The sequence below is a fragment of the Ixodes scapularis genome, unplaced genomic scaffold, assembly GCF_016920785.2.
Source record: "Ixodes scapularis isolate PalLabHiFi unplaced genomic scaffold, ASM1692078v2 PGA_scaffold6__148_contigs__length_123643588, whole genome shotgun sequence".
In the NCBI taxonomy this organism is placed as follows: domain Eukaryota; kingdom Metazoa; phylum Arthropoda; class Arachnida; order Ixodida; family Ixodidae; genus Ixodes; species Ixodes scapularis.
In genome coordinates this window covers 118013252-118039083 of record NW_024609881.1, presented here as the reverse complement: position 1 = coordinate 118039083, position 25832 = coordinate 118013252, and positions in this window count along the sequence as shown.

Genomic DNA, 25832 nt, shown 5'->3' with positions numbered 1-25832 from the left:
GAGCTCTGCACTACTTGAGGGAGCTTTTGCCGCCGCGTTGAGCGCAGGTTGTGGTGGCAACCGCAGGACCCGAAATCTGCAGCGTATGCGATCTACGAAGCGGACCACAACAATTTCTATTTTGATGCATTCGCTTTTTCCGCGAAAGCTGCATGATGCACGAACATGCGGACCAGAACAGCAGTACCAAGCGCGACGGTCCCTTGCCACCGTCTCCGCCGTCGTCCCCGCTACTCTGGTTCTTCGCTCGTCCGCGAGAGGGCGGCCTGGAGCTGCCAATTCGCGACTCCAGCGACCTATAGGGGGCGCCCCCACCAAACAAACATGGCGGCTGAGTCCAGGTCGCGGCGGCTCGGCTGGGCCGCCTGAACAGGGGGCGCGTTCAATTTAACAGATTTTCTTTTGTTTAATGCCCAATTTATAGGTATTTGAACTGAGACGGTTAAGTGTAGCTGGTGCTGATAAACTTGCAAAGCATAGTTTTGTTTTGCCGGTGTTTTTTTGTTCTATTCGTGTCAAACTTTCGTTTCGGAGATTTCGTTCAAAACCGAAACTATGGGCTCCGGAGAGACGGTAATATACTAATCAGTTTTGATCATGCAAGGAAAGCGGCGATGAGTACAGAATTGTTCCACAGAGAGTAACTTTTCAGCTAACTCGCATGCCTCGACCATGCGACTTATCTGTCCGCGAAATCGAGCTTTTGTGCGTATCCGCGTTTACGAAACAGCTCCAGTCGTCTGCTCGGCCAACAACACAGGCTGCAGGAAAATTACGAAAATTAAGCAACCGCTTCTTGAGCCAAGGACCATGTTAACCCGCCGGCGCCCCACTAAGCAGCTGATACTCGTATTTCAATTCAGGTATTAGTAGCAATCGAGAAGTCATTTTGACGAGCGGGTTATGTATTATATTACGTACTATGGGGGGGGGGGGGGGGGGGGGGTCCTACTAAAGCGATATTAGTATATCCTTCGGGTTGAAATATGAGCTTAGTTGACTAGCTATTAGGTGAGCTGCTGAATAAAAGTATATTTGACAAACGGAGACCTCCTACTTAAACTTAGCCAAATGGTTCTATAGCCGGCAGCACGGGGACAAACTGAAGAGAGTCTTCATTGAAGATCCGCGCAAAACCTCTCTGCATTGAACGGAGAAATTTAGTATTTTTTTGTGGCCGGTCAACCTGACCAATGTACACGTATATTGCTGCTGGCTTCGACGTCCTCGTAATATAAATATTGGAGGCGTGATAAGTCAAAATGCTGTGACAGCATCTAACATTGCGAGACTTGTCTCCCACCTTTTGAAGACAGATAATTTCCCTCATTCATCATTTGCAATGAGCAAGTTTTCCTGAATCAAGTAATTGCGAAATAAGCCCAACTCCTTCAGAGTGGTCCAGAGGCTTTTTCGGCGAAAAGCAGCCAAGATGAATAGCCAACGCACCGACTGGCGTGGGTGGCTCAAACTTGAAGCTAACCGAACACAACCAAACTCAGGAAAAGCAGCTATCGAACCTTCCCATTCACTTGACTGCAACATTGATGTTCCCTCCAGTATCAGTTACCAAGCAGTCGCCACTTTGAATGTGATTCGAGACAGACAAGAAATCAAAAAGTTTTTCCTTGATTCCTCTCCATCCAAGAAATCGAAAGCGCGCGACCGTGTGCTGTGGAGTAAATGGGCTTTCAAACACGTAATAGAAGAAAACAATCTACTCAGGCTTCACCACACTAATGATCACCCAGGCAAACTTAAGAAATATTCGGACCTTCGTCAAATTACATCGCTCGCCACCGCGCCGACAACACGTCTCCGCGAAAGCCACCAGAGACGCGGAGGGGCGCGGAGCGACCTGGACCGGCTGGTTCCCGGTTTTCCCGCTTGGCGGCGTCTGTTTTGCTGGAGTCGCGAATACACGCACGTAACGCCACTGACCACGAAGCTGCTCTGTCGCCATCACAAGTTTCAGTAGATTTTGTTTGTTTTTATTTTCGCGAGGTTCAAGACCCACACTTGCGTTCATTTCTCGATCGACGACCTGAGAAAGGATAAGTCGAACTCGTTTTAAGCTGCTTATTTCTACCCTGACCTCCACGGTACTAGAAGCTCTGTTTAAGGAACTTTGGTGGCCTGTTTTTTTTTATATATATAGTTATTGTGGACAGGCCTGCGCCTGATCCTGATCCTGATTCTAGTCGTGGTCCTGGCTTTCACTCAATTTGCGACTGACAATGGCTTTGTTTTTTTCTTCGAGGAAGAAGGTGGCTCTTTCGATATGTCCCGTAAGGTCATCAGCTTTGCGTGCCTCCAGCGTTCGGCTACAAAAGGGCCATTTTCTGGCGGGATAGTCCAGCACTTTTTGTAGCCGAACACTGTAGGCACGCAAAGCTGAGAGTTTAGTACCGGCACGCGTTCGTGTAATCCCAACTGCATGGTTAGCGGTTGTACTGCACTGGCTAAATTCAGCCAAGAGACCGGTCACCGGTTGAGGCGTACCAACATCAAGACTGTATAAACATACAAGCAACGCAATTTTTGGATAGTTACAGTGTGAATGACCGCCTGGCCGGCACACTGCTCGTCGTCCGGCTTCTCCCGTCGTGAGTCTTTCAATATATATATATATATATATATATATATATTTTTTTTTTTTTTGTAGGTCGAGATTGTATGCCGTTGTTGCCTTTTTGGCGTTTCACCCTCGGTGACGTGCTTTTGCCGTTGGGCGTGCTTTGCTTGCGGGCGTGCTGCGTGCTTTTGCTACGAACGGGCTGTTGCCTTCGGGAAGTACTTTGCCTTCGGACATGCCGTTTCCGTCGCGCGTGCTGTAGCCTTCGGCCGTGTATTTTTTTTTTTTTTTTTTTGTCTTATAGCGGTGTGTTGTCGCCGTTTCGGGAGTGCAATGTTGTGCCGCACTCTGAGGAAAAATAAAGGAAAAAGGTAGCAACGGCGCCTTTTCCTCCCTTCTACTGACGCGCCCCCAAGCGGACACGAAAAGAAGGGAGGAACGAGACGTTTTTCTCTTTTTCCAGGCAGACGGGAGAAAGCTTTCGCCCTCCCGACTCATCTTCTTTCGGTTTCGTTTTTCGAGAACGTCGTGCACGTTGTTGAATAAATGTTGTTGAGTTGATTGAGCTTCGGTGGGCAGCTAAGGCCGCCTGTAATTCCGTCTTCTAGTCCAAACGCGCAGAACATTTCGGTTCTATTGACGTTTGTACCACTACTTTTGTCAGACGAGCAAACGAAGCCGCTAGAAACAGCGAAGTTTTTGAGCAGTGCCAGCAGTGCTACGTACACTGGGCTAAAGTGCGAAACACATGTACGACGAAACCGTCCAATCCGACGTGCGAACTGCCGGAATGACCTTCCGGGGCGAGGGTTTTCGTAGCACCGGAGAGCGTCGAAAACCCTCGCCTCCAACCGTCGTATTGCGTGATCGGACGTCGGATCGGACGGTTTCGTCGTACATTTGTTTCGCGTTTGAAGATGGCCGTTTCCGGATTGCGGAACCTACGCGGAACCACGTGGACCACGCGGAATGTCGACATTGAAGTCGTTATGGCAATCGTAGAAACTGCGTCCAAGACAGGCAGGTTTTGCTGCCGGGTGCCTGGGTGCCTTCTGTGCTGAGTTCGGTTCTGTATTCCGATGCTGAGTGCCAACCGCCTATCAACGTGGTTTCATATTTCTGCGTGTCAGCAACATAGCAGCAACATCGCGATGGCAGTGTTGTGGGTTGTGAACAGAAGACAGGAATTGTTGCCGATGTGACCGTGTGTTTGCGTATCAGTGGTGTAACAACAAGACGAGATGACGTAAACTGTCGGCATTGATGCCGCTGGTCGGGGAGTGATCGGAGAAGGAGGAGTGTCGCAGGCTGACATTCCACTTTGCATTAAGGAGTTTAAGACCGATTGAGGAATTAGGTGCAATCGATCGACGTGCGGATAGTCATGGAACGCTGGTCTGAACCGTAGCTCCTAGTCCTATCGTACAGTGGCCAATGTGACTGTCGTCTGCGATGTCCTGTTGTCTCCTTCCCGAGAGCGATAGCGCTCTGGGGAAAGGACAGAAAAATATGGAAATAGGACGGAAAGTATGTAATCACAGTCTGGGATTTTAGCATTAAAAAATGATAGATAAAATCGTGAAAAAAAAATAAAAAAAGCTATCCTTTACTTTGCTGTTGAAATATGCTACGATTCCTGGAGAAACTGCCCTTTTAGTGGCGCGCTGGGATGAGAGCTAGAAGTTTTCGAGCTCATCACTGCGTAGCTCCGTACAATTAACACCTGCCGCAAGTCGCGGCTTTGAATGGATTCAAGTTGGTCAAAAAGCAATTTCTCTGCCCGTAAAACTTCGCCTCCACCTGGGTGAATACCCCCTCTACCGATATTAATTCAAGACGATATGTGCAGCCGCACGCGAACAGCACAAATAGAAACAAATACTACAATAGAAATACTGGCTACGACGTGCCGTGCGGGGAACCAGACATGTGGCTTGAAACGGCAGTGGTGCGCCTTGATTTATTGCCTTTCAAATAATTACTGCATGATAGTTTTTTCACTAAGAGATTCATCCCCTGAGCCGTTCAAAATACTCTCAAAGGTATGACATTACTAAATAAAAAGTCAACATGCTGGAAATATTATTTATTGCTTAGGTAATCACCGATAAAATCCGTACCTTCAAAATGACCGCTATAGAAGACGGAAAGGCAAAGCTCAGAATTCGTTTTCGGGTTAGTGTGCTGCTGTATTGATGTTTGTATCTGCCGTGTATGTGTATGCGCTCAGTGTATATGTTCAGCTGATATTTGTAGTAGGCATAATGGTCTACATATGTGCATAATAAAGGTGCCCGAAGCGTAATGATGGCGTGAGCAAATAAAAATATTTTTTAGATCACGAATTGGGGGTTTGTGATAATATAGTAAGGGTGCAGGCGAGCTGGTGAATGTTAACCATGTTTGAGACGTCGTCCTGCCCTTTTCTGTTCTTTCGACCTATATGTTATTTTCTACGATAGTCTCAGGTTTATTCAACATGTTTATCATGAAGTGGGCGGTACCTCGCGCCACCTAACGTAGCTACTTGCAATTACTCTGCTTGACCCTGCCATCATCTGTTGGCAAGCGATTTAGCATTCTTTCACGCCTCGCGATAATCTCTGGTTACCGTGCAACATCTGCTTCGAATTTGCTCTTTTAAGAGCGGCTTTTGGTTTCGCGAATGGTTTACCGTTCCTCCGTGATGTGCGGTTGACGATGGAATTTTGGCTCGAGGAATAGCAATGGTAAGACGTAAAGTGCGCGAAGTGACTATAGTAGGTTACAAGTCAAGAAAGTAGCGGCAAATGCACCTCAAAGGGAATCATATATCCCTCCGTCGCGGCCAACGCACGAGGAGGGTCTTGCCTTTCTGTACATATTTGCTTTTCTTTCGACTTTGACTTAGCATTGTGGAAGCCACGAGAGGGAGATTAGAGTTTTTCCCCCTCCGATGGAAACAAATACGACTTTCGGGGATTTGGTTCCCCCTCCGATGGATACAAAGGCTGCTTTCAGGGGCTCGGTTCCCCTAGAGTGCCTTCATGTGCGCTTCGCATAGAGTGATGCCAACTGCCTGTTTCCCTTTCCCACACCCTCTTCCACCGCCATTTTGTTTCTCTCATTGTTTTCCCGTGCGCCGGTAAGTGGCCTTTGTATCCATCGGTAATCCCACCCGAGGGGGAAAATGCTAATCCTCCCTCCGTGGGTTCCACAACGCTGCTCCGAACTTCTGAGATAAGGTGCTTGTTTCCGGGAGGGTTATAAGCCCCACGGATTATCGCCGAGGAACAAAATGGCCGCTGGTTTGTCGGCGAGTGGTATTACAAAGGGTGGCATCACCCTAGCAAAGCGCACATGAAGGCTCCCTAGGTTCCCCCTCCAATGAGTACAAAGGTCGCTTTCTTAAAAAGTGGAATCGGAAATTAAAAACAGCGCGGAAAGACGAGGACCAGACAAAGAAGTGACACGGACGTAGCGCTGACTTACAACTGAGTTTATTGAACGCAAACTCGCAATATTTATTTGCGGTGTCACGAACAAAGGAACATAAAAAATTCAGCCCATGTGATGTATCACCAATAAAAATAAAAATAAAACCATGATAAAAAACATTGAAAAAAAACATTGAAAAAAAAAATAATAATGAAATGCGCCATGACACAGCCGTACAGAGTATGTGCTAAAAATCGAGCAAGTCACGGAAATAGAAAATTCATCTCTTTGCCTGATAGGGCCACAGAAGGACTGCTTACACATGCTGCACCCAGCCTCGCTATCTCAACAGCCTCTAGAATTTCGCGAGTACGCTGGTCCCTATGACGCTTAACAACCTCACACCGTTGGAAGTCGGGAAGGCAACCACAGTCGCGGCAATGAATGCCCAGGTGACCAGACACGGTTGTGGAGACACTGTAAGCGTGCTCTCTCAACCTGTCGTTGAGACAGCGGCCCGTCTGGCCAACGTAGCGCCTGCCACACGTCAGAGGGAGAGAATAAACAACCCCCTCCGAACACGGGACAAAGCGATCTCGATGCCTCGTACTGCAAGCCGTGGCCGCCCTCGAAGAAGGGTTAACAGCTCTGCACAACCTGGACAGCTTGTCCGGGGCAGAGAATAAAACGTCGACGTCACACCTGCCAGCAATGCGTTTTAGGTTGTGGGACAGGCCGTGTACGTAGGGAATAACCACAAACTTTCTTCTTTCCCTTCCCTTTCTGTTGTTGGCCTCTTCTTCACTTCTCATAGGGCTGCTCTTAATATCGAGGGCGGCCACGGCTTGCAGTACGAGGCATCGAGATCGCTTTGTCCCGTGTTCGGAGGGGGTTGTTTATTCTCTCCCTCTGACGTGTGGCAGGCGCTACGTTGGCCAGACGGGCCGCTGTCTCAACGACAGGTTGAGAGAGCCCGCTTACAGTGTCTCCACAACCGTGTCTGGTCACCTGGGCATTCATTGCCGCGACTGTGGTTGCCTTCCCGACTTCCAACGGTGTGAGGTTGTTAAGCGTCATAGGGACCAGCGTACTCGCGAAATTCTAGAGGCTGTTGAGATAGCGAGGCTGGGTGCAGCATGTGTAAGCAGTCCTTCTGTGGCCCTATCAGGCAAAGAGATGAATTTTCTAGTTCCGTGACTTGCTCGATTTTTAGCACATACTCTGTACGGCTGTGTCATGGCGCATTTCATTATTATTTTTTTTTTCAATGTTTTTTTTCAATGTTTTTTATCATGGTTTTATTTTTATTTTTATTGGTGATACATCACATGGGCTGAATTTTTTATGTTCCTTTGTTCGTGACACCGCAAATAAATATTGCGAGTTTGCGTTCAATAAACTCAGTTGTAAGTCAGCGCTACGTCCGTGTCACTTCTTTGTCTGGTCCTCGTCTTTCCGCGCTGTTTTTAATTTCCGAAGTATGTACCAACTCGCCCAAGCCTCAACTTTAGTGGAATCGGAGACGAGTTGGCATCACTCTGTAGCCATTATCTATTCATTGAAGCGGAACAAGGAGCGTTTCCAGTGAACTCTTCTTTCGACTGCGGAGGAATTTGAAACCGGCGCATCACGCTTGTGGGAGGACTTCTCCTACCTTCTTAACTTCTAACCGACTATAGGTATCGGTTGTCTCCGTCAGTGTGGACAGCGAGAAGAGAAACTGCTTTCGAACCGCAAGTTTGCTTTACCTGCGGGGGGAAGCTGGCTTCGAAAATAAATACAGTTCGCGGAAAGCTCGGGCTACGCTTTTATTTGCCGGTCCTCCCGTCCCGTACAAGAGACGTAACGTCCTCGGTAAGCCTTATTGAGCTCGATTTGCTCGTAGAGGGGCCGCCTTAATGAGATGCAGGCGACCAAGGAACTTTGATACCCGGCTTTCAGGGCGAAAATGTCTCCTCTTTTAAAGTAACATAGGTTATAACAGCTTTCCCCCCTTTAGGGAGGACTAAAGAGACCCTTTTGTCTAAAAGTGCGGCTTTTGTTAAAAGTGCGTCTTTGTCTAAAAGTACGGTCTTTCCGACCCGGCATCAACCCAGCATCGGTGAGCCTGCGAACGTTCTCCTGGACTTTGTGTTCAGCAACTGAAACTCTTTTTTTTTTTCCTGAACTTTTTTTTTTTTTTTTTTTTACCGGTGAATTTTTGTTTCCGGCTGTCCTTGTTCCGCGAGCGGCGTGTTGTTCCGCTGTGTTTTTATTTTCCCCTGTTTGCCCTCTTTGTTTCTTCTTGGCAGCGGTGCCCGAAATTTCGTTGAGCCTGATTTCGAGATAAAACGCATGTACGCGTTTCCTTTGTTTGTGTGGCCGTGCTGGGCTGTTTATCGTCCTAATTAAATTTCTGTTTACTTGTCTCTGCGTGTCATCGTCTTCCACGGTCGACATCACACCGGGCGTGGACATATCGCTTGTCTAGCATTTATTTTCGTTTTAAGTAATTTATCGTTTCTCAAACGGAGTTACTTTTTTTTTTCTTCACCGCTCCGCAACAGTTGCCGCGTAATTTCAAAGATAAAAGTGGACTTTCTCCTTCATTTTCTCCCTCGCAAAACTTGATGACGTAGTCGTGAGTTCCATTGCTGACGTGAGGCACACGTGGTGACAATATTCAAATGCAGCTTGTATACAGTGGGGACGATTGTGTGAACAATAAATTTAAGCTCGTCACAATGAATGCCTCGACATGGATTCGGGTCGTGACTCTCTCCCAATCGCTGAGATGGTGGAAATAGCCGAAGACTAAGCCAGCGGGAAACTCAGCGTCTGCCTTCTGCTTTTCAGATGGCGTCGCCGCTTGTCTTTACTGCGAGTTGAGGGAGTGAACGCTGCTTGTTTCTCGAATTTTTGCTGCGACTGCCTTTTTGTGAAGAAAAGAAAAAAAAAACTACATTGTCTCTTATAGGCCGCGAATTCTAAGAGATATTATTAAGTGGGGCTTACTAATGGCGAATTCAGGTGGCCCTTTCCCGGAACAAAAATACTTTGCCATATCTTCGGCAAGGGCATTCGCGATGTCAAAAGGCTGGCGAGTGCAAGCTGTTCGGGTGGCGCTTTGCAAGCGCGAGCCGGCAACTTTGCGGAACTATTTTTACCCGAGCTCCTAGTGGTCGGGCAGCTTGTCTGCAAGACTGTATCCGGTATCGTCACATCCGAATCAGGAAACGGAACCAAATAAAAAAACTGCTCGCCGAAAGTGGCAAATGGTGGGTTCGAGTCGCGAACGAAGCCATCGAGACAGGGACCCTCTTGCACTCTGCGACAAGATAGCAAAAACAACGAAAATAAAGGTAATTAATGTTTTAAAGGAAGCCAAAACTTCTGGATGAATTTGTGCAGCTACACAAGGACAGCTTGGTCTGGGAGACAGGCTGAATCACTATCGATACATTATATTATAATACACATATTATATTTTTCTACAGTGGTGTAGTAACAGGCTATTAGATCGCCGAAAAAAAAACTAATGCAGCTTGACACATGAACACGCATTACAATTTCAAGGGGGTTGGGCGCAATGAAAAGACTGAGGATGAGAAAAAAAAGTAATAACAATAATACGCAACATAAGCGTCGCCATGGCAAGCCTTCTTGGGATCCTTGTAAAATGGCAACAGTTCCTCGGAAATCCAAGCAAAATCTACTGGCAACACCACACCGACATATTCATCTGCCCTTCCATTCATTTCATAATTTAAGACCCTGTAAGCTGTGCGGACTGTGGTAGTGTTAATATTTCGAAAACTAGAGTGAAGCCGCTCGCGTTTACACACATCTCAGAGAGTCTGAATTTATATCTTTGACGCATGCAGCGTGCGCATTGTACCATAGATTAATCGAGGAGAAGGTTAACGAAGCAGGACAAGTAAAAACGCCAGTTGCCGGCGCTTTCTGCTCGTGTAGAGAGGGTCACGTGGTGCGCCGCTGGCGCGTTTTTGGCCGCCGATGCCATGCATCGATTGAACATCTGAATTCGCCATAAGGAGTACAAACATAGTTGCATTGCCGCTTTAATTTTTCGCAGGAACGAAGCTGCTCTTTAAAAAGACACAAGGTGAAACGCACCACTAAAATATATCATCGATGAAAAGATCGCCTGGGTTAGACATTTCGTTTGATGCCACGTAAGTGCTATAGAAATATTGCGTAGTTTCTTGCATACGCAGCAGACACTTACACGCTCGCGAAATAGAGTAACTATATAGAGTTGCTTGTTATTCACTCAAAAAAATGAAAGCCGTTTACAATTCCCTGTAACGCCGGTTAGAGCGCACCTCTTGAGGAGGAAAATGGAAGCGTACTGAGGGATAGGTGACTCCTTGAGGTCACGTCACCTCAGGGGGGTCGTGTAATGTCAGGACGTGACCTCGGGGGGAGGGGGTCACGTGACCTCGGGGGTCGCATGGCCTCAGGGGGGTCACGTAACCTCAAGGGGTCACGCAGAGCTGGCCAAATTACTCATATTTTGTAATTAAATTACATTACTAATTACTTTGCTGAAAATTACCGAAATGTAATTAAATTACATTACAAATTACCACAGCCAGAAAGTAATTAATTACCATTACAAATTACTTTTAAAAGTAATGACATTACTTTCGCATTACTTTTGTATACTTTTAAATATAAAGGAGCTATTGATAACTTTCTTTTACACATAACTTTATTTACATTATTTACGCAGTTCATGGCACACAGCTAGAACTCTCTGTTGCATGTTTACCGATGGACAGAGGAACGCACGCGACTGATCCGTTTCCCACCCCAACCAGGACAACTATTTTTGGAGATGACTGAGGACCCTACGCGGAAAATCTCTGGGAGGGGGAGAACACTTGTCATTGTTCGCAAAATCGCGTCGAGGGCCGTTCCACCAGGGGCCTTGGTTCGACCTACTTCCCCTCCTTCGTTTCCCGAGAATGTCGAGCAGAAAAGCTCGAATGGAAGGCACTTACCAGCCCTATTTCTCAAAATGGAAGATAACACAGAGAGGGTACGCAGTATACATCAGAAAAAGTAAGCGGAAACTTTCAAGAGGGGCCAGAAAACGTCGAATGCAAAACCGCAAAACATAGGTAGAGAATCGCACTGAGCGGGTTTTGACAGTTCAAGAGAGTGGCAGAAAATGTCTAGCTGATAGCGGGCGCGAGAGTCGCACCAGCCGCATTAGCATCAGCAACAGAGCGGCGGCCAAAGAGCGTTTTTTGGAAAGGTGTAGAGGAAAAAGAAAAAGTAAAATAAAAAGAAAAGCGCTCTTGTGTATTGAGGACACAAAAAATATGCCTGGTGCGAAAAAATAATTAGGCAATTTAATTACAATTACTGTCGCTGTAGTAATTCATTCCATTACTAAATTACCTGCTACAAAAAGTAATGAATTACATTACTAATTACTGGAACAAGTAATTAAATTACTGTAATTTCATTACAGTAATTGCATTACTGCCAGCTCTGGGGTCACGTGGCCTCAGGGGAGCCACGTTGCCTAAGGGGGGTCACGTGGCCTGGGAATGTCGCGTGACCTCGAGAGGTCACCTGACTGGGGGTCACATGACCTTGGGGGGGCCACATGTCCCGGGAGCGTCACGTGACCACCCCCGGGGGTGGTCACGTGATCTGGGGGGCGGTCACGTGACCTCGCGGTTACGCCGACGGCGACGCCGACACCGACGCCGCTCAAGCCGGAAACGGGCCCCTAAGAGCTGCGCCCTAAAAATATTCAAGCACGTCACTCGTTATTGAAATTCAAAAGGAACGCGTCACCTCAGCTCAAAGTTAATGCGTTAATTTTTCGTTACTTTGGTTGTGTCATTTTAAAGCGCAGCTCTTAGGCGCCTGTTTCCGGCTTGAGCGGCGTCGCCGTCGCCGTCGGCGTAACAGCTACCCCCCCCCTCCCCCTTCCGCAGGAGGACTTCGGGAGGACTTCGGGAGGACCTCGGGTATCTTCGAAAGGACCTCGGGAGGACCTCGGGTTCCTTCGGGAAGATCTCGGGGACCTTCGGTGACCTCAGGGAGGGGGGATCACGTGACCCCCCCCCCCCTGATGTCACGTGAGCCCCCTCCGAGGTCACGTGACCCTTTCCCCGTGGTCACGTGACACCCCCCCCCCCCCCCCCCCCCCGAGGTCACGTGACCCCCCCCCCTCTCAGTACCCTTCCCTACTCCTCAAAAGCTGCGCTCTAATTCGGCGTTGCAGGGAGTTGTAAACGGCTTTCATTTTTTTATAATTATTGTCGTCGTTAATATTTCCTCGCTTTTTCTTAATACGTTCAATCAGAGATAACTGTGGCTATACTGATATATCTTGCGAATATATTTTTTATGACCTATATATCGTCTTCTATTCGTACAAATTACACTCGCGAGTTTAGACGAGAACAATCAGTTGGGTACTTGTGTTGTACACACGTTCCCCTCCAAGGTGACTAAGAACCCTTACTCATTAGTTCCTCAAAAAGCAGCAAAAATACGTTAGTGGTTCCTTCCCTTAAAAAAGTAAATCGGTCGTTACTTTGTTACCGTCAGTGTTGTGCGGAACGGCGTCCCTGGAACGCGTTCCTTTTATGAGGAACGAAGGAACGCCACCGTTTCATTTTGAATCGGTGGAACTGGAACGGGAACTCGTTACATTGTTTACTGAAAAAAAAAATAGGAACGGCGTTCCTTTTTTTTCGTTCAGTGGTGTAATATTTGTTTTATTTCTGAGAGGGAATTTCTAAAAAGTATAAAAAGATCACTACGAGAGCAGGGTCTCGTTAACTTTTTTGTTCCTTATCTTGGGTTTATATTGTGGGGTTCTCGCTTGGTAAGGGTTGAGCGCAGAAGAGCTAGTGGACATTGATTCTTTTTTCAGTGCCCAAGACTGCGGTACAAAGAAAAACTAAACTTTTAGTCGATGGAAAAGACACAAAAAGAGGGACGTCTCAAACGCAGCTGCTTTCTTTGCTTCCACAAATCCTCATATACCCAGTAATCTAAGGCCGACTGCAGCCGTCACTGAACTTCCACAACGAGACCTACAGGTACAACAAAAGAACATGTTACCAGACATCGACCGCACCCCTGTAACCCGAACATTGATCACTTAAAAGATACACAAAAATTAAACTTTATTCCCTCTCCCCTTGTCCCCCAGCTTCAAACTGAGCAATGAGTGACCTTCCATAAGCCGTACCCTCTTCTTCACTTGCTCGTCTTGCGGACAGCAACATCGAGAAGCAACTGTTGTTAAGTTCGAACAAGGGACTTTGTCAGATTGAAACGTGTGAGGTTGTTGTAAAACGATCGTGCAGTGTGGGGTAACAGTACATTTGGGTCTTCTGAATCGCTTACCACACACGACATGAATATGGTTAAAAGCTGAGATTTCTAAAGATGAATATATCAACAAATGGAATCTTGTTTCCGCTTGTTTTCTTCTCCTGGGACCTTAAAGAAGCTGTGCAACAATTTCTGCGCTTTGCTTAAAAATACTGGGAGTTGGTGTCTCGACCTTTCTGAAGTAAAGAACGAAAAACCGCTTTTCCCCGCATCTCCTAGATTTTATTTTAAAAATGAACAAAGATTGAGGTTTTCGGCACCTCTCAACTCCTTCACCATCTTCCGAGTCACGTGAGCTGTGACGTCAATGGGGGATGCGCGGGGATCTAACGAAGTTCTCTGTCTAGAGCCGTCAGTGAGCAGCGAGAGAACTCATCCGCTCACGACCAGCGTGACCACGTGTTTGCGCAGCGCGATCAACATGGCGAAAGGGGGAAAGTCCGGGTCCGGCCATCCCCGTCCGTCTCTGACCCCGTCCTACTCCGGCTTCTGGCGGCTGTTCGCGGTAGCAGATAGAACTGACGGTTATGTGGACCTGGGATAGATGGCGTCACTAAAACTCCGTGTAATAAAAGTTTTGTCGACGATACCCGATCTAAAAGACCATCAGGTTTTCCTGATGGACCATCAGAGTTTCTTGATGGTCCATCAAACGTTTCTGATGGTCCATCAGGTTTCCTGATGGACCATCAAAGAAGTCTGATGGACCATCAGCCCACTCCTGAAGGACCATCAGTCAAGTTTTTGACGCATTTATATATATTTATGTTGGAACGACGAGATTTATAGAAAAGTTAGCTTTTATCGAGCAGGTATTTGCACAACTTGCCATCTTTTTACAAGTCCCCCATTGACGTCAGGCTGTGTATTTTTCATGGCCGCCGCTCGCGGCTGCAGGTCGGGGAATATTCAAATTTTTGCCTCGCGATTACGCGGTGGAGTCGCAACATTTCGAAGGAAGGAGACGTGTTTTCTGTTCTTTATGACAAGATAGACAATGTCAAAAGTTGAAGATGCAAATCCTTTCAACGTTAAAATCGTTCCAGAGCTCCTTTAATCGGGACACTCGGCGAAATAGACGCGAGAATTCGAGCGGCCGTGATTGGCCGACGCTGCACTTGACCTTGGCGCCGGCTAATCACAGTCACTGATTTCTCGACGACTTTTTTGCGCCATGTGTTCAGATTAGGGCCCCTAGGGTCCTTCCATCACGGCATTAAATTTGTATATTGCCCTTTGATGGGATAGATAAAAACAACAACAAAAAAACTTTGTTTGATCTAATTGAATATGGTAATCAGGAAAATACAAATATAATGTATATGTAACGGTACGTTCTAATTTTTAAACTGTAATGGTACCGGGTTCTCTTTTCACAAATGGAACTTGTAACGGGAACGAGTTCCGAAAATCGGAAGGAACGGGAAACGAGCTTTCGTTTCTTTTTTTTTTGATGAACCTGATTACCGTGAAACGTAACTCCGTACAAGTAAAGGGGTATGCACTGTGCAGAGTGGCGCCGTGGTCCGTGAACGTTGCACCGCTCCGTCAAAAAATCCGGGGAGACTTCACTCCTCGCCCCGACACATCACAGTGAGCCACGGCGCCTCGCCCCGTCACGTGTTTCATGACGAAACCATTGGATGCTACCAATCAAGTTCAGGAGCGGGGTGGAGAGAAGGTCAAGGTTTCGTTCGTCGAGGCTCGCGTGGAGAGACGGGCGTCGCGGCGAGGCGACCGGCCCGACTCTCGGATGAAGCGGAACACTCCGAGCACGCGGACAGAGGGTGGGCCAGTCACGTCGCATCCCCCTATCCAACTAAAGACGGCTTGTCGCGGTTTGCTGTCGTGTTTATACTGAAAGGGGCACTGATACCCCTAAGGTCGCATCTTTTTTTTTTCCCCCTTTTTTTTCTAAAACGATGCAAAATATAGTCATAGACATGCAAAATAAATACAAAAAGAAAAAAGAAGACGCGCGCTTTTTTTGCGCTTTTTTCTTTTGTTTTTCACCTCCTCGCTTCTTTTTATTTCTGACGTCAAATATGATGAAATTTAGAAGCTTTGTTTGCTACATTTCTAGAGCATTTAATAACGGCACTCGTAAACCATTTTTTTTTCCACAATTGCGAACGCACTACGGCCCTTCTTTTTGAAATAACGAAAATCGGAGTCCGGCGTAATGTCGCCTCCTGGCTTTTTATCCTCCTTCGGAAAACATGGCGGCGCTCGACGCATGTAGCAGAACATGATCGGTGAGTCGGGGAATCGGACGAAGTTAATCTTTTCTTTAGGTGCGCGACGAACTCTCAGTATTCGAAAAGAAAATTGTCAAACGTTCAGAAAAACTGGGTTTGGTGTCTGTGTGCCGTAGTTTCGGTTGTTACTCCGCCGGGGCAACCTCTCACGCAGAACCGGCACGACGTGGCCCTTCACGTCGCTCACAAAAGTCCACTGGGCCCTCTTCGACCTCACACCGTTTCAAAGCATTTGAGATCGCTGAAAGAACTTAAAGAATTTCAAACTCGAAAGTCAAGCGTTGTCTGCTCGCAGCCGGTTGTTCGCGGGACGCCGGCGAACACGACACTCCGCAATTGTCAGGAGAAACCTGACTCGCAGGACGGCTCAGTATTTGACGTCACTACGCTGGCTCGGATCGCGCGGGAACTTCAAATTCGGCACTTGGATTTTTTTTTTTTTTTTTTTTTTTTTACTTCGCAAGTACTGAATTTCCAAGTTTCGAATTTTGAGGGTAATGTCCATGCATCGCTTTCAATCGTTTCGGATAAAAGAAAATTCGCGTGTAAGTGTTTTTTGAAGAACGGAGAGGGAGGGAGTCCAGTTTTTTTGACGGAGCGGTGAAACGTTCATAGACCACGGCTCCAACTCGCTATGTACAAGTCTGCCAACAGTCGCGTTATGTTGCTGAGATTGTCTCCCATGACCTTGTTTCGGCGCGACCGACACCAACACGAGAAAAAAAGGTTCCTGCAGGGTTGTTCGCTCACTGTGTGCAGTCGACGATCGTGCTTCTTCTTCTTCTTCTGCGGCTACTACTACGATTACTAGTACTACTACTACTTGTACTACTACCACTACTACTACTAATAGTACTACTACTGCTACTACTACTACTACTAGTACTACTAATACTACTACTACTAGTACTGCTTGTATTATTACTACTACTTCTAGTGCTACTACTAGTGCTACTACTACTACTAGTGATAATAATGACCATAGTAATAATAAATTTATTTTCCATTGACTGTGATGCTTCGTGATTGGGTCATATGCGTACTTATCGGCTGATGCTGCAATCCGATTGGCTGAGGAGCCATAATGAGATGTACGGGACGCATCAAGCCCTGTCGGTGACTATACTAAACACGGCTCGCACTGTCGTCCTATCAGCACGTACACTGTGCGACACTGTCAATACGAACAAACGACCTCGTTTTTCTTTTTCATTTTTTTTTTTTTTTTTTATGGTTTAAGGGGTATGTCATTCAATATGCTATGATGGTGGAAAGCGCTCACTTAGTGGACTAACCTAAGAGATGAAATTTGGTGCTTCACTATACCCTTTCAAAATAAAACAGAAATAATCGCCGATGTGGTGGTCGCCCTAAAGCAGACATGTACAAATTACTCAAAAAAGGTAGTCAAGTTAAGTTACTGAGTATCGACGCCAAAAGTAATTGGAGTAGAGTAGAAATTACGCATTTGTAATAGTAATTGAGTAAACTACTAACTACTGTAAAAAGTAGCGAGTTACTTTGAAGTTACTTTCGAAGTTACTTTTTTATATTTTTGCGGTAGCAAAACGAACAGCAGTTTTGATCAATGAAAAATTCTGCGAGTCTAAAATAAATGCAGTCTATTTATGGCTTGCGTTTTCGTCAAAATAGTTTATTCGCTCGCAGAAGCAATTGACTTTCAAAGTTTTTGATAGGAGAATTTTCCCCTTTTCCTTCTAAGGACGTCCCCAGCCCAGCTAAATAGACGTTCCACCGACGGGCTGGATGGAACGGCAGCGTTGAATTAGAGAAACAGGCTCTGCAGGGTTGGGTAAGCGAGTGTCGGCATCTTAGGTGTCCATGACTAAACACGTAAGGTTTGCATCGGGTAGAGGCAATTCTCACGTGTTTCTCCTTTCCTCCTTTTTTTTTTTTTCCTTTTTCTTCGTCAAGTTGAGATTGTTACGACTGGCCCCTCTTTATTCCGACGTCGTTCTGAGAGTACGCTGAGCGAGTGCACCAGGCCGTCAAGGGTTCAAGTCTCGCGCCACGACGATGAGATCATCCGGACGACTGCGCGTCCCGTTGTAGTGCTAGTGCTACGCTACTGAAAAAAAAAAAAAAATTTTGGTTTAACAGAAGATGAAAAGTAGTATACTTCGCCGCTGACGCCGGGTCCAACAAAATGATCTCCCAAGGGTAACTCGCAATCCTCGCCGGCGACTACAATATTCTGATGCGCCTGACACGACTGACAAGTAAATCGTTTTTAACAAAGAGGAGCTCCCCAGGCATGGATGGTCGGAAGGACGCGAAGGATTACGTGAACAAGCATCGAAGCGGGAACGTGCTCCGATGAACGGATTATCCGTGCCGGGGTTTGTGCGCGGGGGAGTCCTGCTTTACAAAGGCGTATGCGCTGACGACAAGGCGACCATAGGAACAGGCGGCCAGCTGCGAGGTTATTCCAGTGGCGCCTCCCGTGGAACCTACCGCTTGAGTCAAAACTCACTAAAGACAGACAGCACGAAAACAACAACTCTCGGAGTGTCCCCGTCTTTCAGTGTTGCAGCTGGAAACGCGGCGCCTGCGTGCATTACCGGATTAGGTCAATACCCAACCAAGGCTTGTTAAGCATCTCTTCCTGCGTTCGTGCGTGCCGGTGTTATATTTTGGCTGCTCGTCGCCACCTTGGCCCAAGGACGCCTTCCCGAACAAGGGGGCACCCCTTGTTCGGGAATGCCACTTTACCTGCCGGCGTCTTATTCATTTCTGCGCTCAAACTTTCGTGATGGAAAAAATTAGCACTATATAATTTCGAAAGTAGTTAGTAATTTGAGTAGAAGTTACCTGAAAAAAGTAGTTAAATTAAATTACTAATTACCCAAATGAAGTTGTAATTGAAAGTTACCAACTTACTCGAGAAAGTAGTTAAACTACAGTAGTTTGAGTAGAGTAGTTGAACTACGTCCAAGTCTGCCCTAAAGGCCCATACGCATGGTTGCGTTTTCGAGCGTTTGAGTGCGTTTGACTGCGTTGCGGCCGCAAGAAACCAGGACATTCCAGCTTCTTGCGTCGCGTGCCAAGCTATTCTTTGAATTGGACTCCGCGCTTGATGCGAAGCACGGATGTCCCGGTGACGGACATTAATTTCTCGACGCAACGCTGTCAAACGCACTCAAACCCTCTCGAACGCAGCTGTGCGTAGGGGTCTTTAGAGTGCCGCCCAGCGCGCCTCCTGCAGCCTACATTTCGCACTATCGAATTTGTCTTTGTTTTTTTTTTCGGCACAAACTAGCGGGAATGAACACCAGCATGATGCAATGAAATCACGTGCAAATCATGCATAGCTTCCTGCCTAAAACAACAACAACAACAACAAAACCGGATTTACTGCGCGTTTAACTTTTTACGCATACACGGAGTAGTGTTTTTAGTGGCCAATTAACGGTTCTAGACCGCAATTCGCAGAGACGCTGGGCGACAAGAGCGATCGTTCGGAAAGAGTGCAATTCACGACATTCCTAAAACAAAAGCGACAAGGAATCATCGCGATTCCTCCATTCCGTCTTCACGTGCATGCGGAACGTGTGGTCTATCCTATAGCTGCAGCTGGGCTGTTTATCTGTCTCGGGGGAGTCGTATAGCGGCGCCTGAAACCCATTCCATATTGGTCGCTTTGGGTTTGCAGAGCAGAGTATACACATTGACGTCCATACGGGCACCGGGTGTCTTTGTAGGGAAGAGATACTACGCGCAGACGTATTAGGGAGTTTTTGTAGATCGTCTCCGCCGTCCCCCAAAAAGCTCTCCGGAACCCGCTATAGGAGATCCGAAAACTCTGCAGCAAGGCTAGCTGCGCTTATGCGCGTAGCGGCGTCTTCGTTGGGGAGATGCGCGAGTGTTGCGGTAGGGAAAAACTAGGGAAAAATCCCTATCAGGTGGATTTCGTGTATGGTTTTCAGGCCTATATGGTTTTCAGGCTACGCGCTACCGAAACGAAGTAACTAGATATTATTAGTCATTACTCGCTCAAAAAGTGACTAATTACGATACTCCGTACTGAGATTCAAATTGAACGCGTTACTTGAGCTCAAAGGGAACAGGTTGCCTTCTAGTTACTCTGAATTCTTCGTTTCTTTTCTTTTTAAAGTAGTAGCAATAGCGCGCTGTTTTTGTCGCGGATTGTCCATAGTGAAAAGGACAACTTTCGAAAGAAAGGAGGTACGAAAGAGTCCGCTATATTTCAAATTTTCGTACCGGAAAGCAGGCTTTAGGATTTCTGCGCTCGTGTACTGGTTTTATTTTGGCGCTCAAAGCCATATAGGATTAGTAAAATCCCAACTTACCCCAGCCGAACATTTATTACATGGGCCCTTTAAGCCCGGCCGTGTAAATATATACAGTTACTCGTTACCTGACCAAAAAGCAACAAAAATGCGTCACATCTTCTTTTCTTTTTGTTTTGTTGAGAAGTAACACATTAGTTACAAGAAAAGAAAGACATGAAAAAGAAAAACGTTTCAAAATGTTGTATTGCAGTCTTTTTCTATATAGCCTTCTTTGTTATCAGTTCGAATGTACACGAGACATGCCTTCCGTTATGGTTGATTATTGTGGTCAGTACATTGTTATTGCTGAACTCATTATGACTTTTCTTTTTTGCGCGTGCATTTAATATTTGTTTTTCCTTTCATTTGCGCCTTGGGCGCGTCTTGTATCCAATTTTGAAAATACGGTATTGTTCAATGTTTTTATTGGCAGTATGAACTGTATCGCTTTGTTATGTGTTTCTCTTCCCTGCCAAGGCCCACGGGCCAGCAGTATGAATAAATTAATAATTAATAAATTTAATAAATAAAAAAATAAATAACTCGTTACGTACAAGTGTGATGACTTCTGCCATCCCGCAACACCATCCGGAACCCGCTTGGAGATGCGAAACTCCGCAGGCAACGCTGGCAGCGCGCATGCCCAGTAGCGGCGTCTTAGTTGCGCAGATCTTTCCGGAAAAGGGAAGAAGGTTCTACTAACACTTCCTACTCAATATGCCACTCTGTTCGGCGAAGAAATATACGTATGGATCAGTACTAACGATACATGGTCAGCTTGTTATGTTCACTTTCAAAGTATTCCTCGTTACACCATACATATAACGATATAAAGAAACCGGTTTTTATTGGTTTATTACATTATGTATAATCCCGGCTCAGGCGCCTATGTTTGGTCAAAAAGTGACAGGCGTTTTAGTTGTGCGAAAATTGTATTCATCCTCGCTCGTTTCATCTCTCTCCTTTTGTTGCTCTGTTTTTAGCTCCTTCTTTATCGTTCTCTCAAAATCTTTTCCTCCGTTCACTATGATTCAATCTTTTTCATTGCGCTGTCCTGTTCTTTCTTATTACATATTTATCTCGCTTTCCCAATGTTTATTTCCCCCAAAGGGAGAAAAAAAAAGAGAAAAACACACGCGCCCATTTGCATGGTAAGACGGCCATTTCGCCTCCCGCCGCCTTTCGTATGGGCGCGTGTAGCGCACCCTTTAATCCCGAACCGGATTTCCTTTCACTGCCATTAACTGACTTTTTAAAGGGGCACTAAAAGGCTTTTTTGAGCTCGTCATTTTAATGGCCTTAACTAAATCTACAAGCTCGCAAACTCAAAAGACAGGTTTTAGTGCCTCTTAAAAAACATTAAAAAATTATATATATATATACAGTCGCGCGTTCAATTAATGACGGCGGAACATGAATAACATTTTAAGTTTGTACTTGTAGCAGGCCGACAGGGCTCGCCGTACGCGACTAGGGTTCCTCTCTTCCCTCTAGACCTGCTTCAACCGGGGCTGGTGAAGTTAGGTGCAAGACAAAATTCCCCGGCTGTCGCTAGCAAAGAATCCCAGCGCTCGAGCGCCCTCGAGCTTCCTCAAGCTCGAGCACTATAGGAAGTATTCACTGGCGGCCATAGCTGTGTGCAGGACTGCCAAGCGCGTTCTGATGGCGAGCTTCCACAGTTCTTTTGTAACGTGCATTCCGCACCCTCGAGATTGCCGGTCTTAGCAGCCTATTAATGTGGGCTCGTTCTAAGCATGCGCTCTAGACATCACCCACAAATATGGCGCCCAGTGAATTCTCCTTATACCCGTAGGTTTCACTAGTCACTCCATCTGTCGGCCTGTCAGTCAACCGTTTATTTTTGCAATTTGTTTACGTTTTAACGTCACAAATACCTCTGACTAAAAAGGCTGAGTGCCCTCACTCGGAAACAGGAGATAGAACTAGTCATAATACTAGCTAAAGTTTTCAACCTTCTGTACGGAAAGTCAGAAATATACAAAATCGTTCCACTGCACATCGATGGACGTTCGCCAGTTCCGCTCGCTTGTCCTTTGAGTTCAATCCCCTTCTCGCTCACGTGTTGACATCGCACACAATCACTGATATCACCAACTTGAGAAGGTTGAAGGCGCACTATACCTGCTTGCTACTGCACGAGGGTATCCTCGGCGAATCCCGCAGAAAAGCTCACCGGAGAAAAGCTCATCGGAGGAAAGCTCACCGGAGATAAGCTCACCCGAGAAAAGCTCACCGCAAAACCGGCGGATGCGGAGAAAAGCTCACCGGCCATTTAGGGTATGCGGAAAAAAGCTCACCTTTTTTTTTCTTCTTTTTATATGGAGGCAGTTGGATCATGCGTAACCTATATCAATTTATTAACATTAAAATTCTTCAGCTTTGTAAAAAAGAAAATATCATTTTTTTTTGTAATATTTCTTAAGCTTATTGGGTATATTGCGCCTAATAATTGCGGGCGAGTGTTTTCTATGGCTTACCCTCTACGCAACGAAGCCTAACTGAAAACTTTATGCACTTGAAGAACAGGAAAAAGTTGAAAACTTAATAATGTCTGCCTAAAACCTAAAAATCAAAACTGTAAATGCCTAAAGTGCGAAAGTGCATGCGCAACAACGCGGTGCCTGAAATTCTCTTTGAAGCTGTTGTTCACCTTTGAAAAGAGGTATATAGTCAGTAGGATATCGAGGCTTCTTTCTTCCGCGCACATGCACATTTTCTAGCCGCTCGTGCTGGTGTTTCCACTCGATGCCTTTCTGCGATAGTGCCCTTCTACTGCGAACCACCCATTACCTTCAGACAGAGGTCGGCATTTTAGGTCGCCCTCACTCACCCTCACCCTCACAGCCACACTCACCTAAGCCCCTCACTCACCCTTACCCTCACAGCTACACTCACCTTTAGCCCCTCACTTACCCTCATCCTCACAGTCACACTCACCTTAAGCCCTTCACTCACCCTCACTGAACCTCACGGCCCTCACGCCCCTCCCCGCCCTCACGGCCCTCACGCACTCATGGCCCTCACGCCACTCACCGCCCTCACCGCCCTCACGGCCCTCACCGCGCTCACGGCTATCACGCACTCATGGCCCTCACGCCACTCGCCGCCCTCACCGCCCTCACGGCCCTCACGCACTCATAGCCCTCACGCCAGTCACCGCCCTCACCGCCTTTACGGCCCTCACCGACCTCACGGCACTCACCGCCCTCACGCCACTCACCGCCCTCTCGCCACTCACCGCCCTCTCGCCCCTCACGCACTCACCGCCCTCACACACTCATGGCCCTCACGCCACTCACCGCCCTCACGCCCCTCACGAACTCACCGCCCTCGCGGCCCTCACACCCCTCACGTCCCTCACGCACTCATGGCCCTCACGCCACTCAGGCCAGCTTCAGATGGGACAATTTCGCCCAGAAACTTGACGTCGCAACACCAGCAATACGGGCCACCCGCGATCACACGCAGCAACCAATTGCTGCAATTTGCCATCGTCATCATAAAATTTTATTTTTCTTGCACTATTTTTATGAATCTAAATCTTGTTTAGGATACTAATGCACCTTTCTGAAACAGTTTACTTCCAAAAACGATCGATTTCAAACCAGAAACAAGTCTTTCGGTGTCATCATCTCCGGCACGAGGTATCACGTGAAAATTTTGCGTCTCTGATTAGATGCAGCCGCTTCAAACGTCTTCGAATTGCTCCGAGTTGCTTGCTTATTTCGAGCCGCACCCGATATCAGCATTTCGTGTCGATATAGGGAAAGCTAGAGAACAACCCGCCATCAACACCAAAATTGCTGAGAAAGATGCTCCGTCTGGAGGGGGCGTCACTCACTCACCGAACTTACGCACTCATGGCCCTCACGCCCCTCATGCCACTCACTGCCCTCACGCACTCATGGCCCTCACACCCCTCACGCACTCATGGCCCTCACACCCCTCACGCACTCACCGCCCTCACACCTCTCACGCACTCATGGCCCTCACGCCACTCACCGCCCTCACGCCCCTCACGCACTCATGGCCCTCATACCCCTCACCGCCCTCACGGCCCTTACGGCCCTCACGCACTCACGGCCCTCACCGCCCTCACAGCCCTCACGGCCTTCACTCACCCTCACACTCATGAATTTTTCTGGTTCAGAAACTCATTCACCCTCACCTCACCTGTGAAGATGAGGGTGAGTGAGGGTGAGTGAGGGCCCTCATGAGTGAGGTTTGCCGAGGTATACCTTCAGAGCTGCACACTGGCACCGTTGTTACTCGTGACCTATATAATAAGTAGTCTTGTGTGATGCAGCCAATAGCGCGAGTTGGTAAACGTTATACATGATGAAAACCGCTCAAACGACGACGACGGAGTGAAGACAACAAACACGACAGGACGAGGCTGTTCTCGCAACTAAAGCTTTGTTATGGCGAATTCCACGGGGCGTTTTGGAGCGCGCCGGGATCAGTTGACCAAATCCGGACTGGAGCGCACGATCCGAACGCGATCGCGCCGCCTACGGATCCCTAGTGGAACATGACCACTGCTCCGAGATCGGCGGATGCCTTCCCGTCATTCAACTGCCCGGGAATCCCCTTTCCGCGGCCGCCGCGGTCGTTTCGAAGACGTTTTCGCAATCGCGGCGCTGGCACGTGTTCGACGCACGAGCGGCAGGAATGGCTCAGGCGCTTCTAGCAAAGATTGCCGGAATGCCCGTAGCACGGCAAATACCTTCTCTTCTCCTTCCTGGAAAACGAACCGGCTGTCCAGCCAAGGGGTAAGCAAGCGGCCATTACGAATTCTTCTGATCTCGAGACAATCTAGGAGCCCAGCCCGCGACGTGCTTCTTCTTCTTCTGAGGCGAGATGGGCGAGATCAGGCGAGATGCCCCACGAGAAAGGAAGTCACGTGTGTGGGCCGATGGCTGGCCCGGGTGGCTTCCGGTTGAATCCGCCGAAATCGTGGGAGCGACTTTTCTCGGATCCAGATCGAGATTTGGAGCGGGAGCTAATCCAAAACGACCAGTGAAACACGTCGGTCTCGATCCCGATCGCCCAGTGAAATAGGCTCGCTCCAGAAAAGTCGATCCTGGCGCGCTCCAAAACGACCAGTGGAATTCGCCATTAGTGAAATTAACAGAAAGAAAACAGCGTAGCCGACACTGATTACATAAAAAAATACCTACTTATCTATTAGGCACTACAAAATATTTGGAGCTGAGACGGTTCACACACCGCTATTCATATTAGCTCGCAAAGAACAAACCTCTTTATCTGACAGAGCTATCGAAGGCGCACTGTCAGCTGTGAATAAATTGTTGTCTTTTCTTACCAGTGCACGATGTTCTTATTTTATACTTGCGGCTTATTTAATATACATAATGGGCGATTACTAATTTCTGAGGAATTAGTATATATGCCCAATGAACTTCAAGAATATTACAAAGACAGAGGAGAAATTTTTAATGAAGTGACGAATGCGAATTGTGTTAAATTGCCACGTTTGACGCCAGAATCCGCTAAGTTAAAAAAATTCGGTGAGCTTTTCTCCGCATCTGCCGGTTTTGCGGTGAGCTTTTCTCCGGTGAGCTTATCTCCGGTGAGCTTATCTCCGGTGGGCTTTTCTCCGCCGCCCATCCTCAGCGTCATGGAATTCCTCGTTGTCCGAAGTGTCTGGCATTTGGAGGGTTCCCTGTGTCTGTTCACTGTCTAGCTCTGGTTCACGACCTGCGCCGCCATCAGTTTGCTGGTCGCTTTTAACACGCACCATGAATGGTTTCAAGCGGCTTACGTTCACCACGTCGAATTTTCCTCTTCGATTCTCAACTTCCCAGTCATTTTCAGCCGTCTGCCGAGCGTTCTGAACGGGCCGTCGTAGGGATG